Genomic DNA, 19,847 nt, shown 5'->3' with positions numbered 1-19,847 from the left:
TCCTCAGCATATAAAAGCCTAAAGGCATGTAATGAGAAAAATCACTCTGTGAGTGAAGGAAAATAGAAGAGCAAAATGATGCAAAGACTGAGAACTGAAGTGCCCTGAGGATTGGAGAGCAGAGTATGAGAAAGAACTGGGAAGATGGAAAGAATTTCTGCATCTATCATATGAATGTCATTTGGCAACCTGGGATAATAGCAGCTTTGGTGAAGTGGTGATTTGAGAACCTTGCACAAATACTTTAAGAGAACCAGAAATGACTCTGACAAAAAATGTAAGCAGCTCTTTGAAGTAGTTTTGCTGTTAAGAGGACGAAAATGTTGGGGCAGTATTTGGAGAGAAAAATGAAGTCAAGAGCAAGGTATTTTTTAAATAATGAGAACAATATTAAAATGCTTGTGTGCTGAAGTCCATGATCCAAGAGAGAGGGTAACACTTGATGATGCAGAGAAGAGTGGGGTATTGCTTGACTAGGCAGTGGGAAATGGGATCCAGTGCACAAGGGAGAAAGGATTTGTACTTAGTTGGGAGCATGGATAATCATCCGTAGCAATAAGAAATTATGCAAAGTTCATGCTCACAGGCACACGAGGATATACAAAAGGAGCAGTTGGAGATTACGGATGTTCTGATTGTTTCTGTATTTTGCAGTGTCAGTATGGGAAAGGACATGTCAAAAATTGAAGTGGAGAATAGAAAGCAGGATATGGTCCTCTAGTGGAGTGGGAAAGAATGTTCCAAGGTAGTAAATGTGACTGTTTGCCTTTCAAAAGACTCAGTATGACAGTCCTCCTTTAAAAACTTACATGTTTAACTATTCAGACTTATGACCAAGGTGTGCTATTTAGACTTGCAACTGACTACTCAGACTTACAACCTTTCTTTTTATTTGGTACAGTTCTGTACATCTTGTTTATAGAGCCTCAGTGTCTTTTGGACAGTACACCTTGTTGATACAGTATTGGAATGTTTGCTGATTGTAATGTACAGTGCAGTTACTGTACTTTTATGTTCTGTTACACATTACAGTACTGCATGTAAGAGTTATGGAAATGAAAACAAAGTCACCAAGTTGGAGTTTCCTTTGACCATTTCTGTGTTCTGAATATAGTAATGTATGTCCTATGTACAATTTCTCATTTAGTGACCAATTCAGTTAACGATGTAGTCATAGGAATGGGACTTGGTCATTAAATGAGGAACATCAGTATGTTGAAAATTAGATTCAACTTTACTTCACCTGCACGTCTATTGAGTGCTAATTTGTACCTAGTGTTCTTTGATCTTGACACCATGCTAAGCACTTCATCATCCTTACCTTATTAAATCTTCACCATAATCCTGTTTGTTGGATCTAGCTATTTTCATATTTTGCCGAAGAGGAAACTGAATCTGTGAGATATATTTTTAAAGGTTTTCAAAACTATGAAGTAGCAGAAGCATTATCCAAATCCAATTCAGTTTATTTCCGGGGTCATAGTACTCAACTTCATACAGGGACTTTTAAGAACTATACATTTCACTCAGTTTCAGATATATAGTTTAAACTGTAATAATACCTTAGTTACCCAATGAAAAATGTTAGAAGTCATTGTTATAGGGCACAAAAACTGGCCTCCATTCTGCTGATGTCTATGTCCCATTCCCTATTATCTGTATATATCTTATATTATGTGACAAAGAAGAACTAAGGTGACAGAATTAAAGGTGTTTATATGGTCACCTTTAAAGTAATAAGAATGGTTCTTCAAAATGAAAGAAGCTGGTAGAAGAAGAGAAAAATGGGTAGATGGCAACATGAGTGGGCTCAGCCCAATGTTGCTGGCTTGCAGATAGAGGAAGGGAGCCATAAGACAAAGAATATGGGCAGCCTCTAGGAGGTGGAAAAGCCAAGGAAATAACATTTATCCCTGACCTCCAAAAGGCACATGGCTCTATACTCTGATTATTGCCCAACAAAACACAACTAAGACTCCTGACCTCCAGAATTTTAAGTTAATATTTTTCTATTATTTTAAGCCACTAAATGTTTGCTAGTTTATTACAGGGGCAATAGAAAAACTGACAGTCATACCAACTTTTCCTTCTACATCTCCTTCAATTCTATCCAATCCATAAACAGAAGACTTTTGGATTTCATCTCTTAAGTGTTTGTTGACTCATCACTACCTCATGATCATGTTATTCTGGGAATGACTTAAGACTGTTGCTTGGTTAAGATCTTCAAAGAAATTTATCTTCTCTACATTCGTTTTTGCTTAATTCAGCACTCAATTTCTCTCCACTGGCTAGAGCATTATCCTTGATAGTTTTCTTGCTTTCCATATTTAAACCATGGTTCATATTTGTGCAAAATGCATGAAATTATAAAGGTGAATATGGAGAATTAGCAGGGAGAAGCCATGGGGAGAGCCATTGGGGATGGAGGGAGAAATAGTTTTCTTTATTTCTCTATGTGATAGGTTTCATTTAGAACTGTTGTCTTCCTGAACAGCCCTTGTTGCTTCCAGAGAGAAAGTTTTATTTTGCTCAGTAACTGAAAATTCAGCACATGAGAAAGCAAATGCTTACCATAACTGGCAGTCACATGAGTGCATCTCTTCTTGCTGTTCTTAGGAGCAGATCTGGCAGTGCATGTGGGCGATACCTCTCTGCATTCCTAGTTAAGAAACCATTCTTCAGCAGGAACAAAAAATCAGTTACTACAACTGATCTGAAGTCTTAGTTATCCATGTTTTGTTTTATTTTGGTACTGGGGATGGAACTGGGGACCTTGTGCTTGCGAGGCAGGCACCAACCATTGAGCTAAATCCCCGGCCCAGTTATCCATGTTTAATTTGGTCAAGTGGCATTATAGAATGAAGAATGGACTTGGGTTTCTGAATTTGAAAGTTAAATTCTACCTTCAACTGTCATTGAACCACTACAACTGTCAGACTCCAGGGTCCTAATCTGAAAAATGAAAGAAGAAAAGGAATTATTTCATGTCAAATGCTGGGGTATATGCATATGTATATTGTCTCAATCAGTCTCAGGGTGGGGAGTGTAAGCTCACAGATTTTTTGTTCTATCTGAAAGACAAAACCATTTTTGATGTCTAACAGAATGATCTATGAACTCTGAATAACTGTGGGCCTTAATTATAATTCTTGGAGGCAGTATTCATTTCTCTGAAAGGGAATCTGGAAATCATCTTTCTAATAACTACTTTCCTGTGGATAATCTGTGTGACTTTGAACATGCTATGTACACAGAACATTTTCCCTTCCTTAAAATAAGAGCTTTGGATTATTTCTACACAACCTTCTGTTTGGTAGTCCTTGCTAGGAGTTGTCACCTCAATTTAGGGAATGGCCAGATCATAAATACTTTATGGTTTGCAGTCCACAATGTCACTGTCACAAGTACTCAACTCTGTCTTTACAAAGCAGAAGCAGCTGTAGGTAATATGGCAAGGAACTGGCATGGCTACATTCCAGTAAAACTATTTACAAAATAGGGAGTTTACTTGGAAGTGGGCCATGGGAGATGACCTTTGTCTATATAGTAATGCAGATTTTGTGTGTATCAATTCTACATTCAACTCTTTCCTATTGAAACCAATATATCAAGAACTAACTTTGTATATGCCTAGCCTATGCTTTTCTATTAAAGCAGAGTTTATCTATATCTTCAATTGTTTTAAAAAAATCTGGATTAAATAGAATTTAGAGAACTGAATAAGCTGGTTTTTGGATGCAAATTATAAATAGCACTGGCAATTGATGTATTTGACTATGCTCAAATATATTGAAAGTAAGAATATCTTCATGAATAAAAGTTATGAAGTAAGAGATATTTCTACTTCTTTATTTAGTTTTTTGAATTTTATTGCATATTTTATATATGAAGTGTTTATATCACCACACAGCATCCCATCAGTATATTAACATGCATATTGACATATTTCAAAGTGCATTTTTAGTGATCTAAAGTACTATTTTGCTGGGCATAGTGGTGCACAATTGTAGTGCCAGCACTCCAGAGGCTGAGACAGGCGGAATCCTGGGAATTTGAGGCCAGCCTGGGCTACATAGTGAGTTCAAGTCCAGTCTGAACTACATAGCAAGACCCTGTCTCAAAAATCAGAAAACAAAAACAAATAAACAACAGAAAATATTATTTTTTCTGAAATGCAGAGTCTTCAATGAGACTTCTTGCCTACAGAAGATATTTTACAAAGGATGAGAAACCTAGAGGAATTATTTCTGCGGATGGTAAATAAACAACCTGTTAGAGATATTTGATTACATTCAGAATTTATTCAAGAAAGTGTCTTGAAAATTATTATCCAATCTAACATTAGAGCTGAGATTTAACTTAGAGTTTGTATACTGTAAAATTTACTTTCCTGTGCCCTATTTTGTCTGAATTTCTATTAATGGGGGCATTACTTCAGGATTCCTTTTTTTTTCATTGTTATTTAATTCTGATAGCTCCTGGTGTTGAAGTTAGTCTGATGTCAATATATCACCAAAGATTTTCATCACAGTAAGAAGTTCTTCTGAAAACAAAAGGAAGAGTTGGGCACACTGACATTTCCCCCCAAAGCAAGTTGTTTTATGGGCTTCTAAACCAGCAAGTGTTTTGATGTTTGCATTTTCTCTCTATTGCATATTCTCGTTGTTTCTTTCTATTCAGCTATGACTTCCAATTCATTTGTTCAGTGAGTTCAGTCACAGAAAATATTCAGAAAGCATAGGCAGATGGTGAATTCACCAGGGAGTTTATGCAATTTTCTGATTCATTCCATCAGTCTAGAATTATACAAAAATAAGCCCAGTGTGAGCTTAAGCATATTCTCTGCCTTGAAGAAAGGCACCACAAAATGACTGAAACATAAATTCGAGTAGCTTACCATTTTTATGGAATATTTCTAATTAATTTTAACTAAAATCTGCCAGTTCTTCACCATCAATAGTTCCATTTTTCAGTACTTTATGCCATTTTTATCGGGGCTTTTATTTGTCATGATGGTATTTTCTCATGATTCATTTATGTGACCAGCCTTTCTTGCATTTTAAAACTAAATATGTAAGATTCAACATTGCAATGTTTACTTTTGAAATGATCTACTTTTGTTATCTTACAATTCAGAAACACAATTTCATATATATATATATATATATATATATATATATATATATATATATATCCTATGGTCCATAAATAGATCTGTGAGAATTCCATTACTTCCCAGTAAGGTACAGCTTTACCCTCTGTGATGCATATGAGAATGTTTGGAGACAATTCTGCCCATCACAATCTGGGGTGAGCTGGGACTGGACGATGTCTCACAGTACTGGCATTTAATAGGTACAGGATAAGGATGCTGCTAATGTTTCTGCAGTGTACAGGTGAGAACCCCTATCAAATCAGTAGGAAGAATTATCTAGCCCAATTTGTCATGCATAAATGCATAAATGAGTAAATAAATACTGATGGAAAGTTCTGGTATAATCTAAAATCACATAAATATATCTACATATCATTCAAGCAATTCTGCATGAAATCACAGATCTCTAACATCAGTCTTTATAGCACATTAGGACAGGCTTATGGGAAAGAGAAGCTTTTTCTCTTTCTTCTTTTTAGCAAATTTTTAGTGCATGTTAATGTTATACAATATTTTTCTTTTATTGAGAACTTGGTACAGGCATTTAACATATTTCAATCAGTCTAAACATCATTTTCACTCTCTCCCTTTTCTCTTTTTCCCTACTTGTTCCTTTGCTTATTTCCCCAAGTCCACCTCCTGGTTTTCTTCCCTCCTTTTATTATTTATGTATGAATTTATACATTTTATAGGTTTGATATTAAAAAATCATGTGATATTTGACTTTCTGAATCTAGTTAATTTTACTTAACATGATGGTTTCTAGTTCCTTCCGTTTTTCTGCAAATGACACGATTTCATTCTTCATCATGAACATCCATTTCTGTATTAAGAACATTAGGAAGTAGAGAGCCTTGCAGTATATCCAAATTAGTCTATTTTTCATTGGGGAATGAGCAAGAAGGTTTAGTTATGAATGGATATGTCTCCATGTAGTTATCTTTACAGGTGTGTTGGCCCAGAGACTTTTTTTGTTTTAATTTCCCTTCCCCACCTTGTCTCATCTCTTTACCACCTGTACTTGAGTAACAGAAGTGTTGCCCTGTTAATTCAGGATGAATCTGCTCCCTGGAGATATGAGGAAAGATACTGGGAATGGCAATATACACTCTCTTGTTTTTTTTTTCCTCTATGGCTGCTGACCCTATAACATGACATGTACCAGAGATTTCTAAGGATGAAAATACAACTCCATAAATTTAAGCATTAGAGACCTACAGGCAGCAGAGAAATAAGTGGTGCTTTTTAATACATTTTTCTGTGTATTAAAATGTATTTTCTACTATGGCACTTTTCATAGGGAGTAGCTAGGAAAGCTGCCTTCTGAATATTTGAATTGATAAACTGCTGTTTCTAAATAAGGTAGCTTGCAGTAATAGCATAGTTGGCCATTTTCTGTCACTGGAACAAAATACCTCCTTCCTACAACGTAGAGGAGAGGTTTATTTTGTATCACTGTTTCAGTCCAGCTGGCTCCATGGCAGAAACAGGATGGCAGAGGGACATGGCAGGGGAAAAAGTGCTCACCTCAAGGCAGGCAGGAAGCAGAGAGTGAAGGGAGGAATCAGAGAGGGAGATAAGCCCTTCTAGGTCACGCCTCTGGTAGCCTATCTTTTCCAATCAAGTCCCACCACATAAGAGCCCATTGGGTTATGAACTCACCAGTGGATTATTCCACTAAGGAGTATAGTGCTACATGATCCAACCACCTCCCAAGAAGCCCCACCTCTTAACACATGAACCTTTTGGAGGACATTATAGATACACACACTAACAAGACCTTAATGGAAGAAACAGATGCGTGCAGCACACCTTTACACATATAAATTCTAACATTTGTTGTCTATTGTAAAGCCCATTATGTGCCCATTCATAGAAGCACTTTTGGAACTGCTGAGCATTCCTTTTCCGGGCTTTAGAGCTTGTTACCAAGCTATACTTTTCTTGATTGATATTTAGGTATTTTTTCAAACCAGATGCTTCTCTATTTGAAACAAGGTTGCAGTGGTCACACTTCTGTATATGCCTGTATCCCTCATTTCCTTTTGCTGTCATTATGGTTTTAGTACGAACGTCTTCCCCCCAAGACCCTTGCACAGAGGGCTTGATCACCAGTGCAGCAAGGGTCAGCGGTGAGGCCTAGAGAGGTGATGGAAAGGAGTACTAGATGAGTTCATAACAGAATGGGAAGTGGAGCAGAGTTGGAAGAAAATTACTGGGATATCTTGTCCTCTGCCCTTTGCCTGCTGGCTCTTTTCCCTCACTCCTTGCTTGCTGGTTTCCATGAGATGAGCACCTTTGCTCCTTTGTGCCCTTCGGCCATGATGTTCTGCTTCACCTCCAACCCACAACAATGGAACCAGTTGACTAGCAAAAGAAACCTCTGAAACTGTGAGCTAGAGTAAATCTGTTTTAAATTGCTTTTCTTAGGTATCTGGTTACAGTCATGGGAAGCTGACTAGCACAGCTATTTTATTAAACATATGCCTAGAAGATTTGATGAGCCAAACACTACTTTATTTTTCAAATTTTGAGGCATGATTCTAATTACCCTTCCCAAAGGGCTGGGGCAATTTGGGTTCCCACCAATACAGAAAAACTCCCGTGTCACCTGGCTTTCTTAACAGTGGGATGCCTCTTGTTCTTTCATTTTTCTTAAACAATTTCCCTCGTTTATTAAGAGTAGAAGATATTTCATTTTAATGCAAATTTTGGTAACCAGTGAAGATGAGTATCTTTTTATATTTAACAACCATTTGCCATACTTATTTTTGAATTGGCTTCTCATTTTTTGTCCATTTTAAAATAACATTGTTTATTTTTTAGTTCTGCTTTTTATAAGCTCTTTGAATATTAAATAAATCAGTTTATCAAATAAATTACACATATTTTCTTCCAGACTTTTAAAAAACTTTCATTATGGTATTTTTAGATAAAAAGAAGCTTTGTGTTTTTATGTCAACATATTTGCCAATCTATGTAGCTTCTCGATATGCTAGTGAAAAATATGGCCCACATTAAGATCATAAAATCATACACACATATCTCCTTAGACTGCAATTTTATTGTTAACATTTAAATATGTGACCTACTTGGAAATTATCCGAGAGCATCCTGAGGTACTCTTCAAGCTTAACAGCTAGTGTTAAGGCTCTATGCAAGAATAAGTGTTGTATTAAAGTCTGCAGTCCACCACTTAATAGCCAATAGCCTTGAGAAAATCACTTAACCTTTTTGGTACCTAATTCTTCATTTGTGAAAATGAAAAATCATACTCCTTTACTCATAGATTTGGGATGAAAATGAAGAAATCTGTTCAAAGATTTTAGAACACCACTTGGGACATTTAACAAAGATAATTAATATTGGCTGAATTAGACTTATTACTCTTTGTTATGGTTTAAATCTGGATGTACCCCAAGAGTCTAATGTGGCCATAGGAGAGGCTTTTGGAAGGTTGTTGGATTATGAGTGTGCTACAGCTGATTTGCTGTTAGGAGGGGAGGCCTGGTTAGCTGCCTGCCTCTGGGGGCCTGGCTCTAGGGAGGGAATGGCTCCTCCCTCTCTGGCTCCTCCTCCTCTCTCTCTGCTTCCTGGTCTTTAAAATGCAAGCCACTTTCCTCTACCCAGGCCCTTCCTCCATGGCCTTCCTTGGAGCTGGCTGTCAATGGACTGAAAACTTGAAGCAACATAAATCTCTCCTCCTTTAAATTGTGAGTGTTAGCTATTACGTTCCAGTGACAAGAAAGTGATGAAGACACTGTTCCAAGTAGATAACCAGTTTCTCCCAATTGATATATTGATTAGCTAACACTCCGAAAGATTGACAATGCTACTTTCATTATAAAATTACAGTTTATGATGAGATATGTCTAAATTCTCTAATCTGTTACACTGTTCTGTCTGTACACTTCTATAATATCAGCTCAATGACAATAGCTTTAGAATAGGTCTTTGGATCTGCAGTGGCATATTTCCTACCATTATTCATCTTACCCAGTAGCTGGCTATTCTCCTATGTTTTCCTTCCAAAGGAACTGTGGAATCACTGGGTCAAGATTCACACACAAAGAAACTCATTTAATAACATTTTAATTTGGTTTCGTTTCTATAACATTTATTCATTGCATATTACTTTTCAAATCAGCTACCTTCATTTCTGATATTAAAAAAAAATTTATTGTTTGCCCAAAGCATTACATAATACTCTAAAAGGAATTAGAAATAGTAGCAAATATCATTTGTTCCTAGAATTAATTATGAATTTTAAAAAATATTTTTATGATCACACAATGGAGCTTTTAGTTTGACTCATATATTTAATTTGTCAAGAAAGTCCAATGTTAATTGCTCACCCAAAAAGCTGAAACAATTTGCATTTTCAGCACTCTGCATAAATATGTCTACATCCCACAGCAGTCCTAACTGCAGCTTTCCTTATTCTTTATGCTAATAATTTTTGCTAATAATTTTTCCTAATATTTTATGCAAATTTTTTGTTTATCTGTCTTTTTTTTTTTTTTTTTTTTGGTACCAGAGATCGAGCTCCGATCCTTGTGCTTGCGAAGCAGGTGGCGGAACCACTGAGCTAAATCCCCCGCCCTTGGTTAGCTGTCTTAAGGGTCAAAAATATTTTAATCTCCATTTCATAGTCACAGGGAAATTGATACCAAGTTGTTGCATTTTTTAATTTTTTCTACTTTTATTTAGGTCATTTGCTTTCAATATCTCAGTAAAATTTTATGTGATCATTTTCTTCACTTAGAAAAAATTGCTTATGGCTTATTAAATTTATTTCTTGGTATTTTTTCATGTTTTGATTATTTATGTAAATGGAATTTTAAATCATGTTTTAACTTGTATGTTGTTATAAAATGAAGACATTAATCTTTTCATATTAATTTTGCAATCATTTTCATGTTGAATAAGTGGAATTTCATTTTGCTCTCTTCTCTAAATGCATTATCTAGCAGCTTTAAAACAATTTTAAAAAGCAGTAAAGAAAATAAGATTCTTCATTGGCTTGTGGAAAAAATTTTAATCTTTTCAATTTTTTACAGTTAAGCAAGACTTTAATTTGAGTCACATATTATACTTTTAAAGTTATGGTTTAATGAAATAGAATTTTCTAAACTCATTTCTTCATTGGCATATCCCAGAATGACCATATTTATCTTCTCCTTTAACTTATTAATAAGGTAAATTATAATTATGTAATTTATTATGGGATTCCTGTCATTGAATTCTTTGCATTCATAAATGCCTCTCACTTTATAGTTATATTTCATTTTATTCATTGGCTGTTGGATTATATTTGCTAATATTTTGTTTCAGATTGTTTTCATTAAGAATTTTAATATATGTTTTTCAGTAGCTTGTTTTCACATTTGCTATCTTCATCATGTTCAATTTTAGTATGAGTTTTATTCTGTCTTAATGAAATCATGGGAAAAGTTTTCTTGTTAATACATGCTCTGAAATAGTTTAATATGTGGCAAAGCTATGGATCATGTGTAGTTGTTAAAGCACTAAGAGAGAGAAAGGGAGAAGAGAGAGATCACTGATTTTACATACTCTTTCCTTCAACATTTATAAAATGATCATAACAACAAAACACATTAAGTAGTTCTGTGGAAGATGTCTACATAAAATGTATGCAAAACACTTAGCATATATCATGCACGGGCATTGAGTCATGCTATTAAGTTCTCAAACTATGGGAACTTTTACCTGTGAAAACATGATCTTGACAATTTGGTAAAGAGGGAAATGTAGCTGTTTGATGTCTTCATCAGTTTCTGTCATAACTATTCGTTGATTTTTGCTTTATGTTTCTTGGAATCTTTTGGGAATGTACAGTTTTTCTAGAAAATCACGAATTCCAAACAGAATTTAAGATACATTAAACCATATAATGTATCATAACTATTTCTATGGTCTCCTTACCCAAGTTTAATTTGCCTTTTTCTTTACAGTTTCTCTTTATTTCTCAAATATGCTAAGTAGCTATTAATTTATTTTTAAGTTTTTTCTAATATCTTAAAACTTATAAGTAGTTCCATCATACAGACGATTACTAGGATAATAAAATAAACAACTATGTATTTCCTACATACCATTAACAAGCTTAATATTTTGTCATATTTCACTTAGGCTTCTCTTTGTTCTTTTCCAAAAATTAAAACATTGAAAATACAATGAAGCCTATATTTGCCAGCTTTCCTATTGCTGAGACCAAGTACCTGACACTCACAACTTAAAGGAAGAAGTAATTTATTCAGTTTATGGTTTCAGGGAATTGAGTTCATCGTCAGCTGGATCTAAGGCAAAAATATGGTACAAAGGAATGGTGGAGATGCAACCATGGCAGCCAGGAAGCAAAGCAGGCAAGCAACACCAGAAAGAAATGAGAGAGGACCATGTGTAGCACTCAAGGCCATGTTTCGATTACCCATCCAGCAATGGGTAATATAGCTGGGCACACCCAGTTGTACCCTACAGCAATCCCTTTGGTGGATCCCAAACTCACTCAAGTTGACAATCCACCTTAACTGTCTCCCAGACTGCTTTTGTACTTCTCCATTATTCATTCCACTTCTGTGTTGCCTCAGTACTCTGAATCTTGTGTTTACAAACACTCAGTTTTATACTTAATTCTAGTCACCAAATATTTTCAGCTCTCAGACTTCTGAGTATATAATAGGATGGCACTTACTGGGCCCCTTGTGGTTGAGTGGTACTATATGATTTTTCCTAGTCATTAAGTATGATTAGAGGTGACATGTGTCATTTCCAGACCACATCAGTTATTCACCTGAGATGCTCAAATACTCTATTTCCATCACTCATGAAAATCTAGAATTTTTCCACAGATGCTCATTCTATCTGAATTGGTCTCAGGATAAAGACAATGCAGAGTAACCCTTTGCAAACTCTCAACTGATATCATGCAAAAGTGAGAAAAAAATTGTTTGTGCTTCCAGTTTCTCAGATTATTTAGTTCTTTTTCTGCTTGTTTTTACCACAGAATAACCTAGTCATAGATCGTCCTGAATAATCTGTCCGTAAACACAATGTAGTTACTGTTTGTATATTTAAAATCTTTATATATAATGTTTATTAAGCTTTTTGCAATTCCTCAAGTTACAGTAACCATAAATATTGTGTACTTAAGATTATTTATGTGATATATGTATACAATAATTATTTTAATAAATGTTGTTAACTACTCTGATGAGTAGACCATGATCTATTTAGCTATTCTTCTGTTAATGGAAAGGTGTGTTACTTTCAATTTTACACTGTTAATAAAAATACTGCAGTATTATATACTTTGTAAACTATATATAAAAATCTTACAGGAAGGCAATTATTAGATTATAATATGATGACTCATCTTTAAAATTATTAGATATTGTCAAAAAGACTCTCCCTTGTGATTATAGAAATTTATGCTCCCATTGGTACTACATGATAATTCCTGTTTCTACATCCTGCCGATTCTGGATAGTTTGTCAGATATTCTTGGTTTTATCAGTCCTATTTGTAGTATCTTTAATTTTAATTTTCCTAATTTCTAGTGTAATTAGTCATTATTTCACATGTCTGTTTTTCCTTCTAATTTCCTGAATTTTACCTATGTATACCCTTTGTTCTTTTTGTCCTTACAATGGCATTTGTTAGTTATGTACATGGTAAATATTATCCCCTAGTCTATAGCTTGTCAATTTACTCGATTTATGTTGTGATACATTCTGTTCCACATAACTTTTGTCATTTCAGTGCTGTGAAGGACGGCATGTCAATCTATTATTATATCATTTGATATTATTTAATCAGTTTTATTAATCTATACCGCCCACTGTACAGTTCATCCATTTAATGTGTAAAATCCAATGGTTTAGAGTATAGACATAGGTGTGTACAACCATTGCCAAAGTTAGTTTTAGAATATCTTCATCTTTTCAGAAAGAAAACTAGTACCTATTAATACATCCTCCAAACACTCATCTCAACTCTGAGCAATTGTGAATCCACTTTCTCTCTTTCTAATTCTCCCTGTTTTGGATAGTCAGTAGTCATATATATTGTCTTTTATGATTGACTATCATTATGTCGTATGTCCTCAGTCTGTACACATTGTAGCTTGGTTTGTATTTTTCTATGCTTGTTAAAAAGATCATCCTCTAATTTGAGATCATAATGCTAGAGGGTTTTTTTGTTCACTGAGTTAAATTATACACTTTTGGTTATACATGTAGGCTGCTCTTCAGAAATTAACATTTGTACCTGATTTGAGATAAGAAATTAATCTTTTCAGTGTGATTAATTAATTTTGATAGCATTATTTAAGAAGTACTGTATTGTTTTCCCTCCGATTTACAATACCACATCTATGATATATCAAAGTCCCATATTTAATGAATTTGGCTTTGGAATCTGTACTCTGATAATTAGACTATTGCTTGTCTACGAGTGTGCAACAGTATACTTTATTCTTGAAAAATCCTATTGTGCATCTTTGTTGAGGACCACTTGACCATATTCTGAGCTATTTTATCCACTGGTGCATGTATGTCTTTATGCCTCTAAGATACTGTGTTGATGATGGTACTTTTGTAATATATTTTGAAAACAGGAATTGTGATGACTCCAGCTTTGTTCAGCTTTTTCTCAAGATTGATTTAATTATTTGTGGTTCTTTTTGGTTTCACATGAATTGTAGGATTGTTCTATTTCTTTTAAAAATTGAATTGAAATTTTTCCAAATGTTGCATTAAATATGTATATCACTTTGGGGAGTATAAACTAACAAGCAATATTAGTTCTTTCAATCCAAGAACATGAGGTATGCTTCTATCTATCTATACCTTCTAAAGTTTCATGAATGATTGACACTTTTCATTAAGCAACTTTCTCACCTCAGATAAATTTATTTCTGGAATGTTATTATTTCATTGTCATTATAAATGAAAATATTTTAATTTTTTTCAGAAATTTCATTGTTGGTATATAGACATGAAACATATTTTGTATGTTGATTTTAAAAAATTAATTATATTGGTATATTTTAGCTATTCTTAATGATAATGTTCTTCATATGGAATTTGTACCTGTACATGATATATCTTAATTCTTTTTTCCTCCTTTCCCTCCCTTCCCTTCAACCCCACTACCCCTCCTTATTTACAAAAGTTTTGTCTCTATTTTTTCCTTCTTTTCACTTTTATCCTTTTCCCTTCCTTCCTTTTACCCTCACCCTTCCTAGTTCCTCTTCCCACTTGAATATTCTTTTCCCATTTCACATTATCTATTATACATTTTGGTACTTATTTATACTTTCAGTTTCTAACACCAGAGAAACTGGTGCAATATTTGAACCTGTATGTCTGATTTATTTCACTTAAGAGTATGGTCTCAAGATACATCCATTTACCTAGAACTAGCTCGTTATCCTTCTTTATGTCAGAGTAGTACTCTATTATACATTAAAAAAAAGCATCTTCTATTTCCATTCATTGATTGATGAGCATTTCAGCTGTTTCCAATATTTAGCTACTACAAACTTTGCTACTATAAATATGGGAGTGCATATATCACTGTGATATGATGTTTTAATTCTTTTGGGAAAATGTCAAGAAAGAGAATAGGTAGATCAAATGGAACCTCTATTTTTAGTTTTTTTGAGGAATCTCCACACTGATTTCCACACTGGTTGCACTAGACAAGACTTCCACCAACAGTGGAGAAGGGTTCCTTTATCCTCACAGTCCCACAAGCATTTATTATTGGTTAATTCCTTAATAATATCCTGTCTTTCTGGAGTTGGATGGAATCTCAGTGTTGTTTTAATTTTCATCTCTCAGATGACCAGTGGTGTTGAACATTCTTTCATATGTTTATTTGCTGTTTCTACTTCAGCTGACAAGTATCTATTCTTTTCAGATGCCCATTTTTGGATTGAGTCTTTAAATTTTGGGAGTATAATATTTTTGAGTTCTTCATATATTCTAAATATTAGCCCATTATCTGAGGAACAGCTGGCACAATTTTTTCTCAATCTGTTGGTTGTCTCTTCATTCTGTTTGAAGTTTCTTTTGCTGGGCAAATATTTTGAATAAGATGAGATACGAGTTGTGGATTCTTTGTGAAATTTCCTGTGCAATTGGGTTTTGTTCATAAAGTCCTTGCCTACACCTATGTTTTACCTATTTTGTCTTCCAGCAGATTTAGTGTTTCTGTTTTAATATTTAGATATTTGATCAATTTTGATTTTGGTTTAGTGCATGATGAGAAACATGAGTCTAGTTTTAATATCCAGCATGTGGAGAGCCATTTTTTCCAGCACCATTTATTAAAGAGGATATTTTTCTTCTAGTGAAGTTTTTTGGCCCCTTTGTCAAAGATAAGGTGGCTGAATGTGTTTGGAGTTGTTTCTACACCTTCTAGTTTGTTTCATTGATTTTGAGGTCTGTTTTTTTTTTTCCTTCTTTTTAACAGTGCCATCCTGTTTTTATCACTATAGCTGTGTAGTATAATTTCAAGTCAGGGATTGTGTTGCCCCTTGCCTTGCCTTTGCCGTCCAGAATTGCTGTTGCTATTTTGGGTCTCTTCTCCTTCAAATGAATTTTAGGATTGTTTTTTCTAATTCTATGAGGTACGCTATTGTTATTTTGATCAGGATTGCATTAAATTTGTATAAAAATTTGGGGAGTATGTCCATTTTCACTATATTGGTTTTTCCAACCCAAGAGGAAGGAATATCTTTCCATTTTCTTATATCCTTTTCAATCTTATTTTTCAGAGTACTGTAGCTTTCAATGTAAAGCTCTTTTTCTTCCTTCATTAGATTGATTCCTAAGTATTTCTCTCTGTTTTTCTATACTATTATGAAAGGTGTGGTTTTCCTAATTTATTTCTCATCGAGTTTGTTATTTGTGTATAGGAATGCTATTGGCATCGCTTCTCGGCCTTTTGGGTAAGATCAAGTGTAGGAATGCTATTGGCTTTTGAGTGTTGACTTTGTATCCAGATATGGGGTTGAATTTAGTTCCTAAAGCTAGAAGTCTTTTGATAGAATTTTGGGTCTTTTGTGTAACACAACATGTCATCCATGATAATTTAACTTCTTACTTTCCTATTCTCATTCATTGTATTTCTTTCTCTTGTCTAATTGCTCTGGCTAATATTTCAAGATATATATTGAATAAGAGTGGTGAGAGCAAACATCTTGTTCCTGAAATTTGTATTCCTGATTTTAGAGTGAGAACATTCAGTTTTTGACCATTTAGTATGATGTTGACTATTGTATTGCCATAGACGGCTTTGATCAGATTGATATAAAGTCCATCTATTACAATTTTCTGTAGTGTTTTCATCATGAATGGGTGTTGGACTTTGTCCAATGCTTTTTCCCTATCTATTGAGATAATCATATGGTTCTTTGTCCTTGGCTCTGTTGATATGGTGCATTACTACATTTATTGATTTGCATATGTTGAACCATCCCTACATCCCTGGGATGAATCATACTTGTTCATATTGTCTTATGTTCTTGATGATTTCCTGCATTCTGTTTGCCAATATCTTATTGTGGATTTTTGTGTCCATGTTCATTACAGAGATTGGCCTGTAATTTTCTTTTTTGGTTGGATCTTTCTCTGATTTTGGTATCCAAGTAATGCTTGCATCTCAAATGAATTTGGGAGTATTGCTTTCCTTTCAATTTCATTAAGGATTTCAAAGAATGTTGGCATTAGATCTTCTTTAAATTTCTTGTAGAATTCAGCAGTGAATCCATCAGGACTAGGGCTTTTCTTTGTTGGTAGGTTTTTAATTGCATCTTCAATTTCATTGAGAGATGGGTTATTTAGAATTTTTATATCTTCTTATTTCAGCTTAGGTAATTTATATGTATCTAGGAATCTGAACATTTCTTCTATGTTTTTCATTTTATTACAATACAGGTTCACAAAGTAGGTATTAATGATCTTCTGGATTTCTGCATGATTCACTGTGATTTCACTGTTTTTATTCTTGATTGAATAGATTTGAGTCTTTTCTTTCCTTTTTTGATGTTTGCCTGTGGGTTTGTCTGTTTTATTTAATCTTTCAAAGAACTAACTCTTCGATTCATTGGTTTTTTTTGTATTGTTATTTTGGTCTCCATTGCATTAATTTCTGCTCTAATCTTTTTAATTTCTTCCCTTGTACAAGCTTTAGGCTGACTTGTTGGTCTGTAGTTCCCTTTCCCTGTAATACTTTTTGGTTTTTTTTTTTTTTTTTTGGTACCGGGGATCGAACTCCGGTCCTTGTGCTTGCGCAGCAGGCAGTGAAACCACTGAGCTAAATCCCTGGCCCCTCCCTGTAATACTTTTGTCTGGTTTTGGTTTGTGATAATACTGGCTTTATGAAATTTTAAAGTAGTCCTTCTTCAATTTTTGATAATATTTGATAAGGATTAACCTTAATTTTTCTTTATGTTTTATGGAATTCACCAGTAATACCTTTTAATCTTCTGCTTCACTTATTTTAGAGGTTCAGTTACTGATTTTAGCTCCATATCATATATATATATATATCATATATATTATAATACATATATATGAATATACATATTATATACGATATATATATGATATATATGTTCAGATATTCTATTTCTTCTGGATTTAGTCTTGGTGGGTTTTTTTTGCAGTGGGTTTTATATTTCTAAAATTTATCCTTTTTTGTGTTTCTACAGTTTGTTGGTGTATAGTTGTTCATAGTAGTTTTTCAGATGCTTTTTATTTTTGTGATATCCTCTTTAATATCTTCCCTTTCACTTCTTTTTTATCCGAATTAGTCTAGCTAAGATTTTGTGATTTTTATCTTCACACAAAACTAATCTTGGTTTCCTTGATTTGTTACTATTGTTTTTCTATTTTCTATTCATTTATTTATTTTCCTAATCTTTGTTATTCAGTTACTTCTGCTTACTTTGATCTTAGTTTATTCTTTTTCTAGCTCTCTGAGTTATACAGCTAGGCTATTTATTTGAGTTTTTCTTCTTTTTAAATATTGGCATTTATTTCAATATATTTCCTGTTAGTTCTGCTCTTTTTGTAGCTCACATAAATTGGTCGTGGGTTTATTTTCATTCATCTCAAGCTATTTCCTAATTTTCTTTTTTTTTCAGTGCTTGGGTTTGAACTCAGGGTCTATGTGTGCTAGGTAAGAGCTCTAATACTGAGTAACACCCCAGCCCTCTAATTTTGATTTCTCTTTTGACCCAAAATTTATTTGAAAATGTATTTTTTCTGAATGCTTATGAATTTCCCAAATTTCCCTTTGCTGTTCATTAATAGTTTCAGTGCATTGTGATTTATACAAATACTTGCTATGGTTTTGATATTCTCACATTTTTTAAGGATTTGTTTGTGACCTAATATATGATTCATTATGCTGAAATTTTCATGTGCTCGAGAAGAAGGTGTTTTTCTTTTTTCTACTTCTTTTTAGTGGCATATTCTCTATGTGTCTATTAGGTGCACTTGCTCTATAGATGTAAGTTGTCTGATTCCTTAATGACCTTCTGTCTGGGTGTTTTATTCATTGTTTAAAATGGTGTGTTGAGGTCTCCTATTACTATTATATACATTCTCCTTTCATCAGTTATATCCTTGTTTGCTTTATATATTTAGATGCTCTGATATTGGGTACATATACATTTTTAATTGTTATATTTTATGCATGGATTGATGGTTTATTATTGTATAATATCCTTTGTCTCTTCTGACATTTTTTAAACTTAAAGTTCTGACCTCAGGTTTAATTTGTCTGATACAAGTATTGTCACTCTGGTGCTGTTTTGGGAATGTCTTACTTTCCACCATCACTTTCAGCTATGTGTGTCATTAGATGTGAAGTGAGTGTTTCAGAAAACATGAAGTTGGACACTTTTAGTCCAGTCAACCACTCTATCATTTGATTGAGGTTAAACATTATCTTTGTATATTTAAGGTAATGATTGATAGAGAAGGATTTATTATTCTTCTTTTTAAAGGTGTTTAATGGGACACATTAATAGAAAAAATGTACCTGTTATTTTTACTTTCTCATTTTTCCCATTTTCTTTTCTTTCTTTCTTTCTTTCTTTTTTTTTTTTGTTTTGTGTTTTGTGTTGGGAATTGAATTTAGGGCCTTTACACTGAGCTACATCCCCAGCCCTTTGTTTTTAGTTTCTATTTTGTGACACAGTCTCTCTAAGTCACTAAGTTGCAAGGGGTGGACTTGAACTTGCAATTATCCTGCCTTAGCCTTCTAGAGTGCTAGGGTTATAGGTATGTGCCACTATACCCTGATTTTCCCTTTTTTCTGTGACACTAGGAATTGAACACAAGATCTTTACAGAAAACTACATTTCTAGCCACACTTTTCCTTTTGAAAAAATATTTAGATATTGTCTCCCTAAATTGCAAGTTTCCCAGGCTGGGCTTTAGTTTGTGATCCTCCTGCTCTAGCCTCCAGGAATACTGGTATTGTAGTTGTACACCAGAACTTGTGGCTTTTCTTTAACCTTTGAAGGACAGTTTTATATTTCTTTAAGTGTTTTGAATATATCATCCCTCTCTCTCCTGGCTTGCCAGAATTCTGCTGAAAATTCCACTGACAGTATTATAGAAGTTTCTTTGTATGTAATAATTCAATT

Source organism: Heterocephalus glaber, unplaced genomic scaffold (assembly GCF_053883595.1).
Source record: "Heterocephalus glaber isolate CG9 unplaced genomic scaffold, H.glaber_assembly_v1.0 deba00001764, whole genome shotgun sequence".
Taxonomy (NCBI): domain Eukaryota; kingdom Metazoa; phylum Chordata; class Mammalia; order Rodentia; family Bathyergidae; genus Heterocephalus; species Heterocephalus glaber.
The sequence above is the reverse complement of the archived record's forward strand: the minus strand, read 5'-3'. Positions refer to the sequence as shown.